The 17,976-nt window shown below is 49.0% G+C and overlaps 1 long non-coding RNA gene across 1 annotated transcript; it reads right to left on the bottom strand.

Moving 5' to 3' along the window:
- Nucleotides 1-2,860: 2,860 nt before the first annotated feature.
- Nucleotides 2,861-6,998, bottom strand: LOC119317063. The gene is made up of 3 exons (XR_005153497.1): nucleotides 6,532-6,998; nucleotides 4,453-4,627; nucleotides 2,861-3,378 (listed from the first exon to the last, which is right to left on the bottom strand). It is a non-coding gene; the product is annotated as an uncharacterized LOC119317063 (long non-coding RNA).
- Between the last annotated feature and the right edge of the window lie 10,978 nt (nucleotides 6,999-17,976).

Below are 17,976 nucleotides of genomic sequence, written 5' to 3'. Positions count from 1 at the left end.
TGAAGTCCTCGCGGCCGAGGAATATAAACTCGAGCGCCCCTCCAAGAGTTACCCAAGGCGCAGGTTACTACCCCAACTGGAGGAAGAAGCGTATGATACGGCTGATCAGCCACCTCGTGGCCGCGATAGAGAGGCATTCCAGCCAAAAGCTCAGCCTCCACCCCAACGCCATTCAAATAAAAAGGCATGGGGAGATACGCCAGACCTGCGAGACATATTGGAAGACAAGGCAAAGAATTCAAGATCGATCTACGGATCACGAGGGCGCACCACTCTACGAGACGACAAACGTCACGCCGGATACAGTAATAGCAAATCTGGTCGGGCCGAACACAGCAGGCAAGACCCATTCAAGCTGCGTCCAGATATAGCCCAATACAGAGGCGCCGCACACCCCTTATGCTTCATAGACAAAGTAATGGAACATCAATTCCCAGAAGGTCTCAAAACTGTAAATATTGAATCATATGACGGCACAACAGATCCCGCAGTATGGATTGAGGAGTTCCTCCTCCACATCCACATGGCCCGCGGCGATGACTTACACGCCATCAAATACCTCCCACTAAAGCTCAAAGGACCAGCGCGGCATTGGCTTAACAACTTGCCAGCAGACTCCATTAGCTGTTGGAAAGATCTGGAAGCCGCATTCCTCGACAACTTTCAGCGCACTTATGTGCGACCATAAGACGCCGATGATTTGAGCCACATAATTCAGCAGCCAGAAGAATCAGCTAGGCAATTCTGGACTCGGTTCCTTACAAAGAAAAATCAAATCATCGACTGTCCGGATGCGGAGGCCTTAGTGGCTTTCAAGCATAATATCTGAGACAAGTGACTAGCCCGGCACCTTGGTCAGGAAAAGCCGAAATCTATGGCAGCTCTCACGACGCTCATGACCCGCTTTTGTGTGGGAGAAGACAGCTGGCTTGCTCGCAGTAATAACACATCAAAGAACCATGGTACCTCAGATACCAAGGACGGCAATAGCAGGTCACGTCGCAACAAGCATAAGCGCCGCATTAACAGCAAAAATACTGAAGATACGGCAGTCAATGCCGGATTCAAAGGCTCTAAACCCGGTCAGCGGAAAAAGCAATTGAAACAAAGTACGCCGGGTCCGTCCAGCTTGCACCGTATACTCGATCGCTCGTGTCAAATACACGGCACCCTAGACAAGCCAGCCAATCACACCAACAGGGATTGTTGGGTGCTCAAGCAGGCCGGCAAGTTAATTGCCGAAAACAAGGACAAGGGGCCGCATAGCAATGACGAGGAGGAGCCCCGGCAGCCGCACACTGGAGGACAGAAGTGGTTTCCCCTGCAAGTGAGGACGGTGAACATGATATACACAACCCACATCCCCAAGAGGGAGCGGAAGTGTGCTCTCAGGGACGTATATGTGTTGGAGCCAGTCGCCCCAAAGTTCAACCCTTGGTCCTCCTGTCCGATCACCTTCGATTGCAGGGACCACCCTACTAGTATCCGTCATGGCGGATTCGCCGCACTGGTCCTAGACCCAATCATTGATGGATTTCACCTCACTCGAGTCCTTATGGACGGCGGCAGAAGCCCAAACCTGCTTTATCAGGACATAGTGCGCAAAATGGGTATAGACTCCTCAAGGATCAAACCCACAAAAACGACCTTTAAGAGCGTCATTCCAGGTGTAGAGGCCAATTGCACAGGCTCAATTACACTGGAAGTGGTCTTCGGATCCCCAGATAACTTCCGAAGCGAAGAGTTAATCTTCGATATAGTCTCGTTCTGCAGTGGTTATCACGCGCTGCTCGGGCGAACCGCATTCGCTAGATTCAATGCGGTACCGCATTATGCATACCTCAGGCTCAAGATGCCAGGACCTCGCGGAGTTATTACAATCAATGGAAACAGAGAGCGCTCTCTCCGAATAGAGGAGCACACCGCGGTCCTCGCAGCAGAAGCGCAAAGCAGCCTCTCAAGGCAATCAACCAGTTCGGCGCTTCAAAACCCGGACACCTTCAAGCGCGCTCGGGGCAATCGGCAAATAGACCGCCTGGCGCGATCTGAGCTCGCGTAGCAATACGGCGGCCACCCCAATCCCAGCCCAGCGGTGATGCTCGTGCCGCGCGTACATAATTACGCATTAAAAATACCATGGGCACAGGTGGGGAGGGGGCACAACTACGGCACGCCCCAAAACGCGGCCTAAATCGCACTAGGGGCTTCCCGTTAGGTTACATTTCTTTTTCTTTCAGGACCTTAATCTCTGGAAACACTGTCCGGCAGCACTATTGCCGAACACATGATGCAGCAACCAAGGAGGCAGATAGCTACGTTATACCACGGAATTCCCAGGTTGATCACAGTAATGAGTGAAATATTCAATTTAATATCAGTCCTCAGCTTGCCCTTGGAAGGGACATAGTCCTACTCTTTTCTTATCGCACTATCTGTATCACTCTGCTTTAACACAAATTTTAATAAACAATGCATGGCATTACGACTATTATTGCATTTTTGTGTTCATTAACACTACACCACAACACGAATGCAATGGCATGTAATCTGCCGGGAGAATGCCCTTAAAGAGGGCAGGCAAACTGCCAGGACAAAGTTTCTCCCGGCAGATAGAACTGCCACAAGAACGACTGCCGGGAAATAGATCTCCCAGCAGATACAGATCTCCCGGCAGTACCACTGCCAGGAAGCGATGTTTTCCCAGCAGATAGAAGTATATGCCAGTAAGCTAATTGCCGGCAGTTACAATAGTGCCCCGGCAGATAGTCTGCCCTTGACTTTTACTTACCCCGGTAGTTTTCCTAATCCTGGTAGCATACGGTAGCATATGTAGTTCTTTTTATTTCTATTCATACAGGAATTGACTCAATATTCAGTACCGGATCTCAAACACATAATGACTCAAAACATCAGTATCTCAACATTCAAAGATCCATTTGGTAGCATCCAACTACATCGGTAAACAGAATTTACATAAGACAATAAGATTTCTTTTGTTCAAACTAAGATAAACAAATGGTTTGAGCTTGACGCACAGCTACAGCCATGTTCAGGAAGACAAATTGCTCGTTCGCAGCCGTTTGTTGGATGGCTTTATTAGATGTCTTGTGAATAACTGACTCGCCACCATCCTGTGAAACTGCATCCTTCAAAGAGGGCCACATGTCTCTCGCAGAAGAGTCACCAAACTTGCAATGTTTTGAAGATCACAGCTTAACCTCGCCCCACATGATTCTGTTGTTGCTATGAATACAAGAAACATCATGTGGGCATCCTAGTTGACTGGTCCAACTACTATCATGTAGTAGAAGTTCTGTAGCATTCTAACAATCTCCTCCTCGTGACAAAACTTACAAGCTTGAGACAAAACTTGTTGAACTGCATAGAAAACAAAATCAAGTTTAAAATTTTCGAAGTACAAACTAGCAGCATCTATGAACTAACAAAATATTAACATCAAACCAGGAAAAGATTAACAAATTGAATACAGGACAAAGCAAAAGATATGACAGGTGTACCTTTTGTAGAATATATTTCAGACTCTCAGTGTGTGTATATATCTATAGCAATATTACTACCGATGATTATAAATGACACACTTTGACACTTCCAAGTACAATTCTGGATATGTAGTAAATACTAAGCAGTAAAATGCAAGGTCAAATAATTTGTACACATGAGATGCTTCCCTTTTCCCCAAAACTGCATGGCAAGCATAGCATGTTTATACTTAGGAACTAACTCGGGTAAGACAGTAAATAGTAGTGTTTATCTATGAGATGCAGTTTAGCGGTTCATTTCTCTAATTACCCAGAAATAAGTTTTCAAGCCATCATCATAACAATCTGCAAGATACTAAGCAGTAAAATGCAAGGTCAAATAATTTGTACACATGAGATGCTTCCCTTTTCCCCAAAACTGCATGGCAAGCATAGCATGTTTATACTTAGGAACTAACTCGGGTAAGACAGTAAATAGTAGTGTTTATCTATGAGATGCAGTTTAGCGGTTCATTTCTCTAATTACCCAGAAATAAGTTTTCAAGCCATCATCATAACAATCTGCAAGATACTACACTTATCTATAGAGTATAACGCCCGACAAAGTGAGTACACGTAGCATTTTTTTCAGAGGGAGTAAAAGTAGCATTGCTTTGATTCTAAGTAATCATTGACAACTTTCAAAATCCAAAAGGCACAACTTACAGAAATAAAGAAGTAAAATGTATGAGTCGCTAGAGTTTAGCACCTTCATTCCAATATGCAAGTACAGCCGATGAAAAATTCAGAAGTACATGTAAACTGGTATAGCATTGATTAAACAAACTACACCAGATCCTTCTAGCACGTGGGTCAAACAATTGATATGCGTCCAAATTCTGGATCACACATTAGCACAAAATCTCGCGAAAGATAAAAAAAATCTGGATTATCTACTAGATCCATATGGTACCTCGTTTCAGTGATGGAACTACCAACACAGGTTTGCTGATCTGACTACTCAATACTGTCGGCATCTTTTGGTTCCTAGTTGCTCACCCCGTGTCGCTCGCATAGGCAACACCAGTGCGCACAACCCTAGCCACCGCAGGACCTCGGCATCTTTCTCTTTTTCTTTGGTAGCTTGTCTGCGTTCAATCCATTGAATACACACTATTAGAAGAGCCTTGATCTCTGTCTGCTCTCGGCTTAGTACCAGAATCATGCAACTTCAGTCCATAGATAAGCCATTGTTTAGTTTTTGTATGTTGTGCATTTAGCGAACAAGAAACTGGATGCTCACTGGATTGTGCGCTCAGTTTTTTGAAAGACCAGTCATTACGAACCAAACTTGAAAACTATGAACCAGTTATAATGAAAAGGGCAACACCGATACAAACAACAGGCTGCACTGTTTCAGTCTGATACAAATTCAGATAATTTTACAGTGTACGCTTAGTTTCTTTCAAGCTGTACCAATTTAGATGCATATAAGGATTATTTACTGAAAGGATTTAGGTCAAATATAAAGGGCTTTCTGCAGAATGGCCTGAACAAGAACTTGTCATAAAGCAAACAATGAGTCTAGCATCATCTAAGCAGAGTATGGGCAACAATGTCATCTATAATCCAATAAAGTATTCGAAATGTACCATTTGGTAAAAAAATCATTGGAGAGGCACATAGATTTCTCGTTGTACACAAAATTGTCTACATGCTCTACATTTTGGCAAAGAACGTATTCCAATGCAGTACTTATCACAAGAACTCGCATAAAAATAGTTTAGCATGCACTGAATTAATCAAGTGAACATGAAGAGAATTAAGATATCGAGGTTAGCCGCAAAATTTCAACACCATAGCAGGGCCCATTACACGATTACTAGGGATGAATGATAGAAATAGCAAAGAAATCTCATCGTCGGTTGAGAAGGAGAGGAGGCAGGGCTGATCAGGCGGTGAAGCAGAGGACGTAGGCGGTGCTGCTTGGGCGAAGAATTAGAAGTTAGGCAACGCAGTTTTGGGCGAGGATGTAGACGAGGTGCTACCCAGGGCAGACGACGTAGTCAAAGCAGCACTGCTTGGTGGAGAGGATGAGGAGGAGGCACGCTTCTCAAAGGAGACAAAGACCAATTACATAATTTAACATACAAATTGAGGGACCAAATCAATGGTACAACCATGATAAATGAAAGAATTTAAGCAACATGGATCCTCGGATAATCACATTCATATCCTGAAGCTATACGTGCACCGGGCGTGAGTGGGCATGGCACATTAGTTCTTGTTCACATCACATCTAAGCAGTAATACTAATAGCTAAACTATGGAAGAAATCAAGAAATTAGAATAGAGGGCTTAGAACTCTGCACATGATACAGTATCATCCAAGCTATATGCCACATTTTGAGATACCCAAACAATTGGCCTAGAACTGTAAACTGTTCACAAATCTTCTCGAAATAAAACTCACAGTCGTTACAATTTTCTGTAGTGACTTCCAGAGCACAACCAGTGCAGTACATATCCAAACAAAAAGTTTGCCCAATGTATGACCGAGATAGGAAGTGTAACTATGGCCTAGCTAGCTTACAAAATCTGCATTCATGTTATTAAAGGTACTAGCCACTTGTAATTTATTGACTATGGAAAATAAAATTTAGAGGCAGAGCGTGCCACTTTGCTTTTCTTGATCTAGCTTTAACTGAAAAGGCTGTAGCTTGTAATAACACTGACTTGCTCATAAAAGTACAGAGCAATCTGCATCACATAAATCCTAAGATGCAAGTAACAGACTGAATGCTGAAACGCCTACACATGTGGTTATGATCTACTTTCAGTACCTCGCTTTCTATCCGATGATTCAATTAAACCTCATTCATATTGGAGTCTACTATCTTCGCCTTATTTCTTTAAACTCTATTGTAAGTAGTTTTTATCTAATGATTCAAGAAATTATCAAAAACTATAGCCCTTGTTCTGTCCACAGATCACACATCACAGAATACACACCTGAGACTAATAAAACTCATAGGACAAAGAGAAATCTCACGGGTTGGGGTGAGGAAGTAGAGGAGACCGGGATGTAGTCGACGCGGCACTGCTCGTGTGAAAGAACGCAGAAGCGGCATCTGCTCGGGGGAGAGGGTGTAGTCGGCGCTCTTGGGGGAGAGGACGAAGACGTGGCGGGACGGAGCTTCTGGAAACAGCGACGCTGCCCGTGCCAGGAGCTCCTGGAAGCAGCGACGCTTCTCGGGCTGGATCTCCTGGAAGCGACGGCGCTGCTCGATGGAGGATCTCCAGGGAGCGGCGGGGCTGGTGGCGAATGGTCGTCGGGGCGGCGGAGGGTGCTCGGGGGAGTGGTCTGGGAGGGATGGCACTAGGGCGGCGTGGTCAGGGAGGGAGGTGGCACTCAGGTGTGGCGGAGGGTAGGCGGTCGGCAGCTGCGGAGGGTAGGCGGCGGCGGGGGGGAAGGGTGCTCGAGGAGGAGGCTAGGTCAGGCGGCTGATTTGGGGATTTTGGTGTGAGTCAAAGACTGGGGATTTTTGTTTAGTATATTTGGAGCGTAAACTTTTGCCCCTCGCGCGCTCTCCCACGTTAGTATTGATAGTTTTTGTTTGGCCCTACATCTAGTCCCCTGCAGTTAATATGTCATTGTTTAGTTGTGATGACAGATATTATGCCCTTAAAAGTGGGCATTGTTGCCCGCAGTGTGCATGCCCTTATTGTCTTACTTCTGCCGGCAGTTTATACATCGTTGGGTACTTCTACCGGCCGTTAATAGATTCCCGGCAGATAATTTTCCCTTATGATGCTATTTCTCCCGGCAGTTAATTGCCCCAAATCAAAGGTTGTAGTGTAGTGTAATGACGCCTTGCAACCGTACACTCTGGTACGGCTAATACACCAGGGGCTTACGTACCCCACAATGCGGTGTGAAAAGTCCGAACACTTTCACAAGTGCGGCACCCCGAACTTATAGCATTATATGCATCATCTTCGAATCATGTCTTTGGTCAAATGTTGGGTTTGCCCGGCTCCTATGTTTTGGTACATTACGTTCCGCTCCATCGGCTAAGCTAGCGCTAGGAGAACTACTGCGATTGTGCCCCGGTTTTGCCGGGCTGAGCACCTCAGTAGAGAAAGCTAAAACTGACTGTCATGATAAGGCGAGAGACTGGTCGCTGTTCGGCGAGGTTTTTCGAGTCCCCAAAGACTTATGCCGCTTAGGGCGAAGGCCCGACCCTGTCCGGCTTACAGGAGTGTATCGCGCCCCGTATTCGGCCTTTCAAATACCAGGGGCTTCGCCAAAATTTAAAATTATAGAATTCTATGGCTAAGTGAGAGTGATAAAGCATTATTAGTCCGTTTGCCTTGTTCGTTGTGCTGAGCACCTGCCTTGAAGGACCCAAATATGGGAACAAGAGTGCTCAGGTTTATCCCGAATACCCCATCACTCGTGGCATGGGGGCAGAAGCCGAGGACTAGCCATCTATCAGATTGGATAAACGGCCAAACAGAAGGTAATATTTTAAATTCAAACAAGCGTTGCATAGCGCATATGAAACAAGTTTTCATAAATACAGGATAAAATAAGAAAGTTTACTCAAATATTACATCTTTTGAACACTCGTCCGCGATAAGACGGACACCCGACAGAACACCCTCGTAGTACATCTCGGGGTGGCGGTGCTCCTTGCCCTCTGGCGGCCCATCCTTGATCAGCTTCACGGCGTCTAGCTTGACCCACTGCAATTTCACACGGGCGAAAGCCCGGCGTGCACCTTCAATGCAGACGGATCGCTTGACGACCTCCAGCCGCGGGCAGGCATCCACAAGCCGCCTCATCAGGCTGAAGAAGCTGTTCGGAAGGGCGTCGCCAGGCCACAGCCGGACTATGAAGCTCTTCATGGCCTGATCGGCCGCCTTATGTAGCTCGACCATCTACTTCAGTTGGTCGCTCATTGGCACCGGATGTTCGGCCTCCGCATACTGAGACCAGAACAGCTTCTCCGTCGAGCTTCCGTCCTCGGCCTGGTAAAATTGTGCGGTATCGGACACACTGCGGGGCAAATCTGCGAATGCTCCTGAAGAGCTCCGGATCCGGGTAAGTAATCGGTAATTTACTTTTACATGCTTGCTTTGCATATAAAAATCCTTACCCGCCGCTATCTTCCTCATCGCGTCGACCTCTTGGAGGGCCTTCTGGGCCTCGGCCTTGGCACTCTTTGTGCTCTCAAGGGTCGCGACAAGCTCGGACTCTCGCGTCTTCGAGTCAAGCTCCAATGCCTCGTGCTTCGTCACGAGAGCTTGGAGCTCTTGCTGCACCTCACCCACCCGAGCCTCGTGCTTTTCTCGCTCGGTGCGCTCCTGGGCCGCTTTATCTTCGGCCTGGGTTAGCGCTTGCTTCAGGGTTGCCACCTCGGTCGTGGCCCCTGGCAAACATACAATGATCCTGTCATTTTGCAATCGCGTCCTTTTTTATATATACACATCTATGGACAGGGTATTACTTACCCTTGTTCTCCTCGAGCTGCCTCTTGGCAAGGCCGAGCTCTTTCCGGGACCCCTCGAGGGCCTGCTTCAGTACGGCGACCTCCGCAGTCAGTGCGGTGGATGCCAGCAGCAACGCCTGCATATGCATATTGACATACTTATATTAGACTCCTGCGATATTATTTGATCCTCTGTTCGGCTTTTCTTTGTGAACACCGAACAAAGCATCAGGGGCTACTATCTATGCGGTAATATTTCTACTACATTTTAAAACACTTACCTCGAAGCCTGTTAGAAGGCTGGCACAGGTTTCAGTCAATCCGCTCTTGGCGGACTGAACCTTCTGGATCACCGCACTCATGATAGTGCGGTGCTCCTCATCGATGGAAGCACTGTGCTTCCAGCAGATTGTCCGGTGCCTTTGGATGGACAGAGATCACCGGCACAGGCGTCTCGCCCCTCTTAGAAGGAGGTCGCCTGCCCGAGCCCGGAACCGCTGGAGGGTCCGGCGCGGTGTTCGGCTGAGGGCCGAACTCGGAGCTCTCAGGGGCCCCGTCCCCTCGGCTCCCGGAGTCCGGAAGGTCGCCTCGAGGCACCTCCGGGGCTGTCTCCCCTCGATCCGGTGCCACTTGAGACAACACCTCGACATCGTCGGCAGGATGAGAGGAGGTGGCGGTCGGGACTGGATCGCTATCCATGTCCGACATGCCCAAGGAGCCGTCCGATGATACATCGAGGCTGGCTCGTGGCGGCCTGCATAATTGCGTTCGACATTAGAGAAAGCAGTGCGACAAAGGAATCCTATGAGTTACTCTGGTATCCGAATGCTTACGAACTCCCCGGGGGCTTAACCCTGGGGAACCACTCGTCTTCGCCTTCGTCGGCGGCGGTGGAACCGTCCGGAAGGAGATTCCTTCCCTTCTTGGACCCTCTGGCCTCCACGGTTGGGGCGGCCTTCCTTTTTTCTCTCCCGCAGTCGATGGGGGAGCATCTTCTTCTTCCTCTTCCTCGTCTTCGGGGGAAGAGTGCACCGCAGAGTCATCGGATAGTGAGTCCGACGACGCCTGGCGTCGGGAACTCTTCCGAGTTCCCTTGGCCTTCTTGGTCTTCTCCGGCACCGTATAAGTGGCCGGAGTCAACATCTTCGTCAGAAGATCGTCTGCGGGGCCTTCGGCCAAAGGAGTCGGACAGTCGATTTGTCCGGCCATTTTCTGCCAGTCCTGTCAAAGGTACGGGAGTTTAGATCCCGCACAGAGTCAATCTATATATAAATAAGTATCATGTGAAAGCTAAAGTAGCTTACCTCACTGGCTTGGCGCTTCGCGCTGAATCCGCTATCGAAACTCGGGGGCCGCTGCCCATGCAGGGTCGCGCGGCTCGGTGATATAGAACCACCCCGATTGCCAACCCTTTATGGTTTCCACAAAGGAGCCCTCGAGCCATGTTACGTTGGGCATCTTGCCCACCATGGCGCCTCTGCACTCCGCCTGGCGGCCGCCCACTACCTTCGGCTTGACATTGGTCTTCAGCCATAAGCCGAAGTGGGGCCTGATGCAGAGGAAGGCCTCGCACACGATGATAAACGCCGAGATGTTGAGGATGAAGTTAGGGCCAGGTCGTGGAAATCCAGTGATAAAACATGAGCCCCCGGACGAAGGGATGGAGAGGGAATCCCAGTCCACGGAGGAAATGGGTGAGGAATACTACCCTCTCATGAGGCCTGGGGGTGGGGATGAGCTGCCCCTCATCTGGGAGCCGGCGCGCGATGTCGTCGGGCAGGTATTCGGCTCTCCTCAGTTTCTTGATGTCTCCCTCCATGACGGAGGAGACCATCCACTTGCCTCCTGCTCCGGACATGATTGGAGAAGGTCGAGGTGGGAAGTGCGGACTTGGGCGCTAGAGCTCGAGTGTGCAAAAACAGATGAGCAAAGGAGGAAGAAGGCGTGGATAGAAAGGTGAATCCTTATCCCTTTATATGGGCGGACGAAGCTAAGTGTCCCCACTTGCCCGGTAAAACTTGCTTATCCCCCAAGTGCCGCAATTGATGGTGTGGTTGGGTTACCCACGCCCGTATTGATGAGAATCCCGTAATCAGGGGACACGATCTCTGCTTTAACAAGACATGTCAAAAATCTGCCTCGCGTTATGTGCGGGGCTGGTTAAGAGAAACGGTTCGAATAATCACCGGGCCATGATGTAACGTCATGCTACCAAAACAAGCCAACAAATTAGATCTGCGAAAATATTATTCTCTCTACGGTGCAATGTGGAACTTATTTTGCAGGGTCGGACACTATCCTCGTATTCAAATTCTTCTGTGATGTATTCGGAGAAGGAACCCGCCTTGCAATGCCGAAGACAATACTGCGCGCCGGACTCATCGTCATTGAAGCCTGGTTCAGGGGCTACTGAGGGAGTCCTGGATTAGGGGGTCTCTGGACAGCCGGACTATCTCCATTGGCCGGACTGTTAGACTATGAAGATACAAGATTGAAGACTTCGTCTCGTGTCCGGATGGGACTCTACATGGCGTGGAAGGCAAGCTAGGCAATACGGATATGGATATCTCCTCCTTTGTAACCGACCTTGTGTAACCCTAACCCTCTCTGGTGTCTATATAAACCGAAGGGTTTTAGTCCGTGGGACAACAACCATAACATACAATCATACCATAGGCTAGCTTCTAGGGTTTAGCCTCTCTGATCTCGTGGTAGATCTACTCTTGTACTACCCATATCATCAATATTAATCAAGCAGGACGTAGGGTTTTACCTCCATCAAGAGGGCCTGAACCTGGGTAAAACATCGTGTCCCCTGCCTCCTGTTACCATCCGGCCTAGACGCCCAGTTCGGTACCCCCTACCCGAGATCCGCCGGTTTTGACACCGACAGAGACGAACACAGAGCTCGGCGCTAGGCATAAAATCGTCATAGTCTGGCCGCATTCCAGGGGTTCGGCTCCAGGTGATTGTCTGACGCATCACGCAGGCGGTACGCTCCTCCAGTGAGAAGTTCGTCAATGATGAATGGACCCTCCCACTTGCGCTTGAGTTTTTCCTTTTTCTTCTCCAGCAGGCGTAGAATGAGTTCACCAACGTTATAAGTCTTGGCTCGCACTTCTCTGCTTTGATACCTGCGAGCTTGTTGTTGATAAAATGTGGAACGGGCTTTTGCGATGTCGCACTCCTCCTCCAAGGCATCTAGGTTGTCCTGCCAATCAAGCTCAGCTTTTTTCTCGTTGTACATGCGCACTCGAGGTGAGTCATGAATAATATCGCAGGGTAACACTGCTTCTGTACCGTACACCATGAAGAAAGGTGTATATCCAGTAGTGCGGTTGGGCATGGTCCGCAGCCCCCAGAGTACGGAGTTAAGTTCCTCCACCCAGTGCTTGTCTGATTCTTTCAAAGACCGCACTAGTCTAGGTTTGATGCCGCTCATAATAAAACCATTAGCCCGTTCGACTTGACTGTTTGTCTACGGGTGATAGACCGAGGTGTAATCGAGTTTAATACCTAGATTAGCACACCAAGTTTTCACTTCATTTGCTGTGAAATTAGAGCCATTATTGGTTATGATGCTGTGTGGGACACCATAACGGTGTACCACGCCGGATATGAAATATATTACCGGCCCCGCTGAGGTCTCCGGACAGCCGGACTATATCATTTGGCCGGACTGTTGGACTATGAAGATACAAGATTGGAGACTTCGTCCCGTGTCCAGATGGGACTCTACTTAGCGTGGAAGGCAAGCTAGGCAATACGGATATGTATATCTCTTCCTTTGTAACTGACCTTGTGTAACCCTAGCCCCCTCCGGTGTCTATATAAACCGGAGGGTTTTAGTCCGTAGGACAACATAAAATCATACCATAGGCTAGCTTCTAGGGTTTAGCCTCTCTGATCTTGTAATACTCATATCATCAAGAATAATCAAGCAGGACGTAGGGTTTTACCTCCATCAAGAGGGCCCGAAACTGGGTAAACATCGTGTCCCCTGCCTCCTATTACCATCCTCCTTAGACACACACTTCAGGACCCCCTACCCGAGATCCACCGGTTTTGACACCAACATTGGTGCTTTCATTGAGAGTTCCACTATGTCGTCACCATAAGGCTTGATGGCTCCTTCGATCATTGCTAGCGATGCGGTCCAGGGTGAGGCTTTCCTCCCCAGACAGATCTTCGTATTCGGCGACTTTGCACTGCGGGCCAATTCGCTTGGCCATCTGGAGCAGATCGAAAGCTACGCCCCTGGCCATCAGGTCAGATTTGGAAACCTGAACTACATGGCCGATATCCGCGGAGACTTGATCTTCGACGGATTCGAGCCCATGCCGGACGCGCCGCGCAGTCACGACGAGCAAGACGTAACTCTGCCGTCGGACAGTGTTCGGGAGATCGCATCCATAGCTACTCCGGCCTTTAATCCGGAGCAAGTCGCGCCATCCGAAAGCGGAGGGATGGACCCCGCCATGGAGGCTGCACTCTCAGCGGCGATAAAGCCGGATACTGACTTCACCCCTTACGAGAGCCGTGTCGCCAAACCACTGGATTTATTCCCGTCCATGGACTCCGAGCCGCCTACATCCGTGCATGTCGAATCTGAGGGGGCGCCGGTCATGGAGTTCACCTCCGCGGATATCTTTCACCACTCACCTTTTGGAGATGTGCTAAATTTATTAAGGTCTCTCTTCCTGTCAGGAGAACCCTGGCCGAACTATGTCCGCTAGAATGGGACGCGGACGACGAAGAAATTCGCTGCCCACCCACCACCCATTTAGTAGCCACTGTCGATGACTTAACCAACATGCTCGACTTCGACTCCGAAGACACCAACGGTATGGACGACGATGCAGGAGACGAGCCGGAACCACCGCCTACAGGGTGTTGGACCGCTACTTCATCACATGACATATACATGGTGGATGCACCCAGAGAGGGCAATGGCGAAGAGACAACGGATGATGCACCATCCAAGCAACCCAAGCACCGACATCAGTAGCGCCGCTCTAAGTCCCACCATAGCAAAAACAGCGATAATAATAGTCCACCCGACTCTGGAAGAAACGACAACTTCACCACCCTGGTGGCAGAACACGATCAAGATGCAAACTGCAAACATAGTACGGATCCGCTGTCTGAACACGATGACGCCAAAGACAAGCCTCATCAATCCCCGTCTAGGGAAGAAAACAGTTCAGACGAAAGATGCACGCATCATCCCGGAAACACACTTGGAGCAAGAGAACCTCCGCAAAAGGCTTATTGCCACAACGAGGAGCCTGAAGAAACAAAAGCAAAGGCTCAAGGTCGCACAAGACATGCTCAACAGCAAGTGGAACAAAGTAACAAAGTATGGTGGAAGCTACCATAAACATAGCTATCCAAAGCGCAAGCTATTACCGGAATTCGACGATGAGGCCTCAGAGCCCACACAGCCGAAGAATGAGACGGCCAACCGGCCGGATCCACCACCTTGTGAGCGCGATAGAGCGTCTAACAAAGTCACGCATAAGTCAACACACGATCTACATGAGAACTTGTGTCAAAAATCCGGCGCGACCAGATCTATCTATGGATCTAGGAAGCGCGCTACGGTACACAACCAATACCAAATACTACAACCGTCCGAACATCATGGCGCATCCCAATACAGGGGTGCCACACACCCCTTATGTTTCACTGATGAGGTGCTGGATCACGAATTCCCAGAGGGATTCAAACTGGTGAACATAGAGGCGTACGACGGAACCACGGACCCTGGAGTCTGGAGGACTTCATCCTCCATTTTCATATGGCTCGTGGACACGATCTCCATGCCATTAAATACTTGCCCCTCAAAAGCTTAAAGGGCCAGCTAGGCACTGGCTGAAAAGCCTCCCTGAAAACTCAATTGGAAGTTAGGAGGTGCTCGAGGACGCTTTCCGGGCCAATTTTCATGGGACTTATGTCCGACCTCCGGAGGCAGACGACTTAAGTCATATAATCCAACAGTCCGGAGAGTCCGCTCGAAAGCTTTGGAACAGGTTCCTCACCAAGAAGAACCAAATAGTCGACTGTCCGGACGCCGAAGCATTAGCAGCTTTTAAACACAGCGTTTTGAGACGAATGGCTCGCCAGACACCTCGGTCAAGAAAAACCGAGAACAATGGCAGCCCTAACAAGCCTCATGACCCGCTTTTGTACGAGCGAGGACAGCTGGTTGGCCCGAAGCAGCACCAGTGACCCAAGCACATCCGAAGTCAGGGATGGCAATGGAAAACCACGACGCAACAAAAACAAGCATCGAAATAAAGAAGGTAGCCTAGATAACACGGCGGTAAATGCCGGATTCAGGGGCTCCTGACCAGGTTAGCGGAAAAAGCCTTTCAAAGGCAGCAGAGAAGGACAATCTAGCCTAAACAAAATTCTTGACAAACTCTGTCAGATTCACGGCACCCCAGACAAACCTGCAAATCATACCCACAGAGAATGTTGGGTCTTCAAGCAGGCCGGTAAGCTAAACGCCGAACACAAAGGGGAAGAGATACCAAGCGAAGACGAGGATGAACCTCGCCAGCAAAGTGCCGAAGGACAGAAAAAGTTCCCACCAGAGGTTAAAACAGTAAACGTGATCCATGTGACAAAGAGGAGAAGCAATCACGCACTCCGATGCACACGCGCCATAGAGCCCGTCACCCCTAGGTCCAACCCCTGGTTGGCCTGCCCGATCACTTTTGATCGTAGGGATCACAATACACATATCTGGCGTGAAGGACTGACGGCCTTGGTGTTAGACCCAATAATAAATGGGTACCATTTCACAAGGGTCCTCATGGACGGCGGTAGTGATCTAAATCTAATATATCAGGACACAGTCCGCAAAATGGGGATAGACCCGACACAAATAAGCCACAGTAATACTACCTTCAAGGGAGTAATACCAGGCCAAGAGGCCCACTGCACGGGATCTCTACTACTAGAGGTGGTATTCGGTTCTCCCGATAACTTCCAAAGTGAAACATTAACTTTTCACATCGCTCCATTCCGAAGTGATTTTCAAGCACTACTCGGAAGGGCGGATTTCGCTCATTTTAACGCAATACCGCATTATGCTTTTCTCAAGCTCAAGATGCCCGGTCCACGAGGCGTCATCACAGTTAGCGGAAATACCAACCGTTCTTCACATATGGAAGAGGACACGACGGCTCTAACAGCCGCACACTAGACGGCCTCACCAACCTGAAAAAATGGCAGGTCGTCAAAACCACGGACATGGTTAGATGAGTCCAGCGTTCCATCATACATGCATGAGATTGGTTTTCGAACCCTCATAAAACGATACTAGGGGCTTCCCGCGTGTAATCACGGCCAGCCCGGCTCAACTAGGCTTCTCTTGAATTTTGATAATTCATTCTTCTTTTTGGCACGACAACTTTCACCTAAGTTCTTTCCTTTTGCAGATGACAATCGTGCTACACCCGTCCAGGACACGGCACAACGGAGACACAGGCGCAGGCGCGCAGCAGGGACCCACCTAAAGGTTTCTTTTTAGATTAAGACCATGCCTAAACCTTTTTACTGTCTCTTGTTGCTCACATCCTCCGGATACTCCACACAACCGAGAAGGATGCCGGCATTATTGGCATGTGGCCACGCCAGGATTTTGCATGTACCTGGACACATGGGGTTTCTTATAAAGGGCATTGTTTAGCTCGGTATATGTTATAAACACCAAACACCTTAGGGAGTGTTCGGCGTCGCTAGTTTGGCCCTATATGCATCAGCTCCGAATCATGTCTTTGGTCAAATGTTGGGTTTGTCCGGCTCCCACGTTTTGGTACCTGACGTTCCGTTATATCGGCTAAGGTAGCACTGGGAGAACTACTGTGATTGTTCCCTGGTTCATCTGGATGAGCACCTCAGTAGAGAAAGCCAAAAATTGGCTGTCATGATATAACGAGAGACTGTTCAACCACTCGATGACTGATCGAAATCTTTGGGATTCCTCCGCATTAACGAAGGGCCATTTCCCGATCATGTACGTACACGCCACGTATTCGGACGAGCGCAGAAGTACCAGGGGCTATATAGTAGCCCCATTGTCAAACTCCTATGGCTAAGTGAGAGTGTTAAAGCAATATAGTCCGATTGCCTCGTTCGCTACGCTATCACCTCCTTAACGGACCAATACGTTGGATCAAGTGTGGATATTCGTGTTTTGCGAACACCCCCGCATTATATGCGTGGGGGCGGAAGTCGACGACTGCAAACTTTCAGGTTATATACATATATACATAAACGGCCGCACAGGAGGCATCATAGTACTTTCGGGCAAAAGTATAAATACATCCTTGATTAATTCAGTAAAACATTGTTGGTACAATGGGATTACATGTCACTAGAAAATAATATTCTTCGAGCACTGAGCCTCTATCGAACGAGCGCCTTTAAGGACTTCTTCAAAGTAGTGCTTGGGAGCCACTCGGCCTATGGTCGAACCCTGTGCCGCAATAGTGGTGGCCTCCATCTCTGCCCAGTATGTCTTGACATGGGCAAGGGCCATCCGCGCACCTTCTATGCACGCCGGTCTCTTTACAGCATCAATGCGTGGCACAATACCAAGGAATTGTTGCACTAAGCTAAAGTAGCTATTCAGCCTTGGCCCTCCTGGCTACAGGTTATCCACAACGGACCTCATGGCAAGTCCGGACAACCTATGGAGCTCGGCCCACTCGGCCAATCGCTCATTCAACAACAGCGGATGGACTAGAGCGTGAAACTGTGACCAGAACAGCTTTTCCACTTCGGGACCTTTCTGATCCTTGAAGTACTCGGCCGCATCAGCAGCACTTGCAGCCAAATCCATGTACGCGTCCACAGAACTCCATAGCCGGTCCAAAGGAGCATACTTCGGATCTCCGAACTTAGTCCGCAACAAGAAGGGCTTCCCAGACACGATATCTGCAGCTTGATTCGGCTCCTCCTTCGTCGCTCTAATTTTGGAGCGGGCTTCC

Source organism: Triticum dicoccoides, chromosome 6A (assembly GCF_002162155.2).
Source record: "Triticum dicoccoides isolate Atlit2015 ecotype Zavitan chromosome 6A, WEW_v2.0, whole genome shotgun sequence".
In the NCBI taxonomy this organism is placed as follows: Eukaryota; Viridiplantae; Streptophyta; class Magnoliopsida; order Poales; family Poaceae; genus Triticum; species Triticum dicoccoides.
Note: the sequence above shows the minus strand (reverse complement) of the source record. Positions and strands in the feature narration are given on the sequence as shown.